At 40.3% G+C, this 9575-nt stretch overlaps 1 protein-coding gene across 6 annotated transcripts in view; it reads left to right on the top strand.

The window, feature by feature from the left end:
* LOC124043459 (semaphorin-4A-like) overlaps nt 1-9575 on the top strand; it is a 61831-nt gene that overhangs the window by 3013 nt on the left and 49243 nt on the right. The window lies entirely within an intron of this gene.

Below are 9575 nucleotides of genomic sequence, written 5' to 3'. Positions count from 1 at the left end.
ACATCCCTGTTAGTGAGCATTTCTCATTTGCCAAGATAATCCATCCCCCTGACAGGTGTGGCATATCAAGAAGCTGATTAAACAGCATGATCATTACACAGGTGCACCTTATGCTGGGGTTAATAAAACGCTACTCTAAAAGGTGCAGTTTTGTCACACAATACAATGCCAAAGATGTTTTGTGGGAGCATGCAATTGTCATTTGGCAGAATGTCCAACTGGCCTCGCAACCACAGACCACGTGTATGGCGTTGTGTCTGTGAGTGGTTTACTGATGTCAAAGTTGTGAACAGAGTGCCCAATGGTGGCGGTGGGAATAAGCTATGGACAACCAGTATAATTGCATTTTATCGATGGCAATTTGAATGCACAGAAATACCGTGTGATCCTGAGGCCCCTTTTTTTAAGGAATCTGTGACCAACAGATGCATTTCTGTATTCCCAGTCATGTGATATCCATAGCTTAGGGCCTAATTAATTTATTTCAATTGTCTGATTTCCTCATGAATCTTTGAAATTGTAGCATTTTTATTCAGTATAGCTAGCTGCTGGGAGGATGATGTCATTGAGTGAGTGGGCAACTCCCCCCCCCCCCCCCCCCCCCCCCCCCCCCCCATATCATTTTTTTGGTGTCTACAGCTAGAGATGCCAGTGTCATTTGGTTAGCTAGCAAAACATGTGTATCACTTTGCTAGATAGCTATGCTGAACTTGAACGACTGTTATCCACTGTTATCCACAGTTAGTCTATCTCCTAGTTGTCAATCAAATGTATTTGGCGTCCATCAAATGGGAGGCAAGGCAGGTTCCGACTCCGTTGTCAAAATGTGGTTTGGGACAAGCATGAATTGGCAGGCAAACTGCAGAAAGGCAAGCAGGCTACTCTTCTCCATGGACAAGCTGAAAAGGTTTTGAGATTGTTTATCTACTGTTCACTCGTTAGATTTGAGCTCCTATCTCACTCTTGCTAATATTAGTTGATCTTGTTGTTGATGTGCATAGGCAACTGAGTGAGAGAGCCTACCTCATTGTTTGATCAATAAGACTGTAAAGTTCCCAAAATCTAAGAGGACTCCTTGGAATTTTCATATTTGCAGAAATCCATTCAGGTGTGTTTTGTGGCTTTTGGCGAATGCTTTTTTTAATTATGTGAAGTCGCTCTGTTACTGCTGCCTGTAAACACGCAGCCCAGTTTAAAGTGAATGATGGCAGGTCTGTGTGGAAAACGTCTTATTTTCATAGAGGCCTACTGTAGCTCTGATTGGCTATTGTTGTGTAATTAAATCAAATAAACTTTTATTTGTCACATACACATGGTTAGCAGATGTTAATGCGAGTTTTGCGAAATGCTTGTGCGTCTAGTTCCGACAATGCAGTAATAACCAACGAGTAATCTAACCTAACAATTTCACAACTACCTTATACACACACACAAGTGTAAATGAATGAAATAATATGTACCTAAACATATATGAATGAGTGATGGTACAGAACAGCATAGGCAAGATGCAGTAGATGAGATGAGTAATGTAGGGTGTGTAAAAATAAAAGTGGCATAGTTTAAAGTGGCTAGTGATCACCACCCTGGATGGTTCCGACCTTGAATATGTGGACATCTATAAGTACCTAGGTGTCTGGCTAGACTGCAAACTCTCCTTCCAGACCCACATCAAACATCTCCAATCGAAAATCAAATCAAGAGTCGGCTTTCTATTCCGCAACAAAGCCTCCTTCACTCACGCTGCCAAGCTTACCCTAGTTAAACTGACTAACCTACCTATCCTCGACTTCGGCGATGTCATCTACAAAATGGCTTCCAACACTCTACTCAGCAAACTGGATGCAGTCTATCACAGTGCCATCCGTTTTGTCACTAAAGCACCTTATACCACCCACCACTGCGACTTGTATGCTCTAGTCGGCTGGCCCTCACTACATATTCGTCGTCAGACCCACTGGCTCCAGGTCATCTACAAGTCCATGCTAGGTAAAGCTCCGCCTTATCTCAGTTCACTGGTCACGATGGCAACACCCATCCGTAGCACGCGCTCCAGCAGGTGTATCTCACTGATCATCCCTAAAGCCAACACATCATTTGGCCGCCTTTCGTTCCAGTACTCTGCTGCCTGTGACTGGAACGAATTGCAAAAATCGCTGAAGTTGGAGACTTTTATCTCCCTCACCAACTTCAAACATCTGCTATCCGAGCAGCTAACCGATCGCTGCAGCTGTACATAGTCTATAGGAAAATAGCCCACCCATTTTCACCTACCTCATTCCCATACTGTTTTTTATACTGTTTTTATTTATTTATTTTTCTGCTCTTTTGCACACCAATATCTCTACCTGTACATGACCTGATCATTTATCACTCCAGTGTTAATCTGCAAAACTGTATTATTCGCCTACCTCCTCATGCCTTTTGCACACATTGTATATAGACTGCCCATTTTTCTACTGTGTTATTGACTTGTTAATTGTTTATTCCATGTGTAACTCTGTGTTGTCTGTTCACACTGCTATGCTTTATCTTGGCCAAGTCGCAGTTGCAAATGAGAACTTGTTCTCAACTAGCCTACCTGGTTAAATAAAGGTGAAATAAAAAAAAAAAATGTATTACATAAAGATGGCAAGATGCAGTAGATGGTATCGAGTACAGTATATACATATGAGATGAGTAATGTAGGGTATGTAAACAATATATGAAGTGGCATTGTTTAAAGTGGCGAGTGATTTGTATTTTTTTACATCAATTTTTACATTATTAAAGTGGCTGGAGTTGAGTCAGTATGTTTGCAGCAGCCACTCAATGTTAGTGGTGGCTTTTTAACAGTCTGATGGCCTTGAGATAGAAACTGTTTTTCAGTCTCTCGGCCCCTGCTTTGATGCACCTCTTGAGTTGGAGGCGTGCATGGCCACGCAGTCGTGGGTGAACGGAGTACAGAATGCACTCAGAACGCACCCTTGTGGGGCCCCAGTGTTGAGGATCAGTGGGGTGGAGATGTTGTCACCTACCCTCACCACCTAGGGGCGGCCCGTCAGGAAGTCCAGTACCCAGTTGCAAAGGGTGGGGTCGAGACCCAGGGTCTTGAGCTTGATGACGAGTTTGGAGGGTACTATGGTGTTAAATACTGAGCTGTAGTCGATGAACAGCATTCTCACATAGGTATTCCTCTTGTCCATATGGGTTAGGGCAGTGTGATTGCGCCGTCTGTGGGCCTATTGGGGCGGTAAGCAAATTGCAGTGGGTCTAGGGTGTCAGGTAGGGTGGAGGTGATATGGTACTTGACTAGTCTCTCAAAGCACTTCATGATGACGGAAGTGAGTTCTACGGGGCGGTAGTCGTTTAGCTCAGTTACCCTAGCTTTCTTTGGAAAAGGAACAATGGGGGCCCTCTTGAAGCATGTGGGAACAGCAGACTGGGATAAGGATTGATTGAATATGTCCGTAAACACACCAGCCTGCTGGTCTGCGCATGCTCTGAGAACGTGGCTGGGGATGCCTTCCGGGCCTGCAGCCTTGCGAGGGTTAACACATTTAAATGTTTTACTCACGTCGGCTGCAGTGAAGGAGAGTCCGCAGGTTTTGGTAGCAGACCGTGTCAGTGGCACTGTGTAGAGTCCGGTCCTGGACAAGATGGATGTTTTTATTATGGTTTATTTAGTGCAATGTCTATTAATTGTCCAAACACGCAGCCGCTTTATAACTCTATATTATTATAGAATTTTCACAAATGCCTTACTATTTAATATAATGTTTGGGATTGAAGTAGACTATGAAAACTGCCCTATGTTTTTTATCTAACTTGGCAAGTCAGTTAAGAACACATTCTTATTTACAATGACAGCCGACACCGGCCAAACCCGGACGAAGCTGGGTCATAGTGCGCCACCCTATGGGACTCCCATTCACGGCCGGTTGTGATACAGCCTGGATTTGAACCAGGGTGTCTTTTTTTATTTTTTTTTACTTGTAATAATGACAAGTACAACAATACTGAATGAACACTTATTTTAACATAATATAATCAATACAAATACATTTAGCCTCAAATAAATAATTCAACATGTTCAATTTGGTTTAAATAATGCAAAAACAAAGTTTTGGAGAAGAAAGTAAAAGTGCAATATGTGCCATGTAAAAAAAATAAAAAAATCTAACGTTTAAGTTCCTTGCTCAGAACATGAGAACATATGAAAGCTGGTGGTTCCTTTTAACATGAGTCTTCAATATTCCCAGGTAAGAAGTTTTAGGTTGTAGTTATTATAGTACTATTTCTCTCTAAACCATTTGTATTTCATATACCTTTGACTATTGGATGTTCTTATAGGCACTTTAGTATTGCCAGTGTAACAGTATAGCTTCCGTCCCTCTCCTCGCTCCTCCCTGGGCTCGAACCAGGAACACATCGACAACAGCCACCCTCGAAGCATCGTTACCCACCGCTCCACAAAAGCTACGGCCCTTGCAGTGGGGAACAACTACTCCAAGTCTCAGAGCGAGTGCCGTTTGAAACGCTATTAGTGTGCAACCTGCTAACTAGCTAGCCATTTCACATCGTTTACACCAGCCTATTCTCGGGAGTTGATAGGCTTGAAGTAATAAACAGCTCAATGCTTGAAGCACAGCATGCTGCTGGCAAAACGCACTAAAGTGCTGTTTGAATGAATGCTTACGAGCCCGCTGGTGTCTACCACCGCTCAGTCAGACTGCTATATCAAATCATAGACTTAATTATAACATAATAAAACAGAAATACGAGCCTTTGGCTATTAATATGGTCGAATCCGGAAACTATCATTTATTATTTCAGTGAAATACAGAACCGTTCCGTATTTTATCTAACGGGTGGCATCCCTAAGTCTATATATTGCTGTTACATTGTACAACCTTAAATGTTATGTCATAATTACGTAACATTCTGGCAAATTGGTTCGCAACGAGCCAGGCGGCCCAAACTGTTGCATATACCCTGACTGCGTGCAATGAACGCAAGAGAAGTGACACAATTTCACCTGGTTAATATTGCCTGCTAACCTGGATTTCTTTTAGCTGAATATGAAGGTTTAAAAATATATACTTCTGTGTATTGATTTTAAGAAAGGTATTGGTGTTTATGGTTAGTTACAGTCGTGCAACGATTGTGCTTTTTTTCGCAAATGCACTTTTGTTAAATCATCCCCCGTTTGGCAAAGTTGGCTGTCTTTGTTAGGAAGAAATAGTCTTCACACAGTTCGCAACGAGCCAGGCGGCCCAAACTGCTGCATATACCCTGACTCTGTTGCAAGGGAAGTGACACAAAGATATTCATGTTAGCAGGCAATGTTAACTACTAAATATGCAGGTTTAAAAATATATACTTGTGTATTGATTTTAAGAAAGGCATTGATGTTTATGGTTCGGTACACGTTGGCGCAACAACAGTCCTTTTTCGCGAATGCGCACAGCATCGATTATGTGCAACGCAGGACACGCTAGATAAATTAGTAATATCATCAACCTTATGTAGTTATAACTAGTGATTATGATTGATTGATTTTCATAAGATAAGTTTAATGCTAGCTAGCAACTTGCTTTGGCTTCTTGCTGCATTTGCGTAACAGGCAGTCTCCTCGTGGAGTGCAATGAGAGGCAGGTGGTTAGAGTGTTGGACTAGTTAACCCTAAGGTTGCAAGATTGAATCCCCGAGCTGACGAGGTAAAAATCTGTCGTTCTGCCCCTGAACAAGGCAGTTAACCCACTGTTCCTAGGCCGTCGTTGAAAATAAGAATGTGTTCTTAACTGACTTGCCTAGTTAAATAAAGATGGAATAGAGGTGTAAAAAAAACAAAAAATCGTCCGAATCGGTGACCAAAAATATAGATTTCCGATTGTTATGAAAACTTGAAATCGTAATTAATCGGTCGACCTCTAATATGAACAGATTTTTATATACGATTTCATGTTGCTATAATGCTATCAGTTCCACTTTAAGTCTGACTTTGTTAGTATTATGAGTAATTAAGCAATGTCAAGTTACAAGTTAATTGACATGAGAACTTGAGAAATAGCAACTCTACAGAGCGCCAATGGCTAAATTACTTCCGGACATGAACGGTTTGTAGAGTTCTTCCTCCTTCTCACCTTTCTATGCTCTGGGCTGGTCAGATCTGCTGTAGTCATGGCAACTCCACAGGGGCCTAGGGGATCAAAGCCTTCACCGAGCCATTCCAGGAGATTGCTTTCATGTTCTCTCTCTGTCCCGCTCTCTCGATGCCATATATATATACAAAGACAAGTCTTCTCTTTCTTGCCTTCTCTCTCTTTGCAGCTGGGGTTACCCCTACCTAGGGCTATAGAGGTCATGAAATTTTGTCATGTGAAAGACTGCCTTTCTCAAGGGTAATTGACAGTTAATGAACATAAACATCAACACATACAAGCTGCTGATGCGTGCCTTTAGAACATCTACATTTATAATATAATGAATCAATATAATTATAATATAGTATAATGTATCAATTGAATATATACCATAGTAAATCCATTGTTTGTTTCAGGTAGGTCTAAAGAAACATGATATGAAGAAAATTTATTTCAGATGAACAGAATATGGGTTGGCCTATCTATTGTAAGTCATCTGGCTATGCCACAGGCTTGTTCATTTAGCAGACAAGATATGTCATTATTTTTTAAAAATATAAATAATAATATAATTGAACTTAGCTGCATAAAATGTAAAGGATATTTTTCCCATTCCGTAGCGAGTGCTCATATGAAGGAGATGTTGAGTGTAAAAGGGATGATTTGAAACAGGTTTTATAGGTTTTAAAGTTGCCAAATAACTCCTCAGAACCAACTATATTAATTTGGGGACAGGTCGAAAAGTATTACACATTTATGGCAATAGCTAGCTAGCTTGCTGTTGCTAACTAATTTGTCCTGGGATATAAACATTGGGTTGTTATTTTACCTGAAATGCACAAGGTCCTCTACTCCGACAATTAATCCACAGATAAGAGGGTAACGTTAAACCAAGTTTTGTTTCTTGTAATCTCTCTTCAGGATTCTTCTTCTCCTTTGGACTTCACACGGCGGTTTAACTTTAACCTCTACAGGATCAGTGTTTCCCCCTGCGTGACGGTTGAGTAATGTAGGCTAATGTGATTAGCATGAGGTTGTAAGTAACAAGAACATTTCCCAGGAGATAGACCTATCTGATATGGGCAGGAAGATTAACAAGAATTTAATCTAACTTTACTGTCCAATTTACAGTAGTTATTACAGTGAAATAACACCATGCTATTGTTTGAGGGGAGTGCACAGTTATGAACTTGAAAATATATTAGTAAACCAATTATGAACATTTGGGCAGTCGTGATGCAACATTTTGGGGAAAATGCAATGGTTCAATGGATCAATCTAAAACTTTGCACATACACTGCTGCCACCTATTGGCCAAAATTAAAATTTAATCTAGATTCCTAAGTCATGTTGGAATTTCTCTTGCATTTCAAAAATGATGATTAAAAAAAAAAGAAAATGTATTATCTTTTACCAGATCTTATGTGTTATATTCTCCTACATTCCGTTCACATTTCCACAAACGTCAAAGCGTTTCCTTTCAAATGGTATCAAGAATATGCATATCCTTGCTTCAGGTCCTGAGCTGCAGGCAGTTAGATTTGGTATGTTATTTTAGGCGAAGATTGAAGAAAGTGTCCGATCCTTTTTAAGGTGCATTACTACAACCAAGTGGGCTGGAGTGTGGACCTCAGTTCATCTTTCAATCACCCACGTGGGTATATGCTTCTAAAAACCAATAACGAGATGGCACGTGGGTATATGCTCCTGAAACCCAACGAGGAGATGGAAGAGGCGGGACTTACAGCGCATCAAATGACACAAATAGAACCAAGTTCTATTTTAGCACTTGGCCAAGCAGACGCTTGCGAGCAGTGTGGGTTCAATGATTAAACAACATATATGCGAGTGGTGTGGTCACCATGTTAGAATGTCTTTAGAAATCAAAACATACAGTGCCTTCGGAAAGTATTCAGACTCCTTAGTATTCGATTTACTAGAATTTGTTTTAATTGTTCCAGCCTATATTCCAAAATTAAAGACATCTCAAATAAAAACCTTTTTTTAAGCGGTTTTCTGCTGTGCGTAATTTGCTGTAAGCTATGTATTGTATAACGAACGGCACAATCATTATTTTATTTCAGGTTTTTCTGGCTTGATGTCAGTGGTTAGAAGGACAATAGATCAATGAGTACCAGGGCATTAGTGAGTTAGACAACCAACGCATCCTGAATGCATAGGAGGAGATGACCTTTTTTGGAATTCTACTGTGGTCATGACTCATGACTGCCGGTGTGGGGGTAATACAGTTTTCTCAACAGCCCTACCCCAATGAGTCATAGTGACATTTTAATTTAACCCTAGTCCCCAATTTTGTCTCAGATTATACCCTGACCAGAATTTGGTGGTTTTAGCACCGACATTACGGTATAAACATCTGAACTATTGTCGCTGTTAATATGAAGCAGTTTTCTTTGCTTATTCACTTAATCCCCTTGTTGTTTTGGTGGCTCTGTTTTGCACGGCTTTTTTTTACAGATTTGGGGAAGCTGCATCCAAAATGTTTTTTATTTCAAGAGAAAGTTCTGTTTAGCCCCAATTCAGAGTCTCACACCGAAGTGAACTTGTAATTTAGAATGGTACTGTGAAACTTAAGTATTTGTCCGTGGAGAGATGATTTGTCCACTTTGCTGCTTTATTAAAATAAAGATTCACCTATTTTGAAAGTTATTGTTTTTGTGAATCTCTGAGCGATGTTCAATCAATTCCCGGGGGCCTTTTCATGTTTTCATGTGTCTCTGCACTATTGTCTTTCAAGCAAGCTGAAATTTGGCCGGGGTGACATAGCATCATGATAAAGCCGCTGTCACTACACTGGAAGTCAATAGGAACACAACTTTTAGACCATGAAAATGTCTATCATACATGTCAGATGTAAATACTGGCTGATGTCATAACACGCGAGCTTGTCTTCTCTCGAATGAGCCATTGATCATATGTTTGCGACATTCCTACTTAGAGAAATTTATAATTTAAGAGGTTGCTCCACATTTCTCCTATTTGTCTGCCTCATCAGTCCAAGAGTGCATTCATAGAGACACTGAACAAAAATATAAACGCAACATGTAAATAGTAGCCATCTTTCATGAGCTGAAAGAAGATCCCAATAATGATCCATACCCACAAAAAGCTTATTTCTCTAAAATGTTGTGCACATTTGTTTACATCCCTGTTAGTGAGCATTAAGTCGCTTTGGATAAACGCGTCTGCTAAATGGCATTTATTATTATTATTATTATTATTATTACTATGCCAAGATAATCCATCCACCTGACATGTGTGGAATATCAAGAAGCTGATTAAACAGCATGATCATAACACAGGTGCACCTTGTGCTGGGGACATAAAATGCCACTCTAAAATGTGCAGTACATCAACAAATACGTCTATGAAGCAGTTTTATAGAGTTAGTATTAAACAACAGAAGAGACATGTCTCAGTTAAACAATTTTC

Source organism: Oncorhynchus gorbuscha, linkage group LG09 (assembly GCF_021184085.1).
Source record: "Oncorhynchus gorbuscha isolate QuinsamMale2020 ecotype Even-year linkage group LG09, OgorEven_v1.0, whole genome shotgun sequence".
NCBI classification, from domain to species: domain Eukaryota; kingdom Metazoa; phylum Chordata; class Actinopteri; order Salmoniformes; family Salmonidae; genus Oncorhynchus; species Oncorhynchus gorbuscha.
The sequence above is the reverse complement of the archived record's forward strand: the minus strand, read 5'-3'. Positions and strand labels throughout refer to the sequence as shown.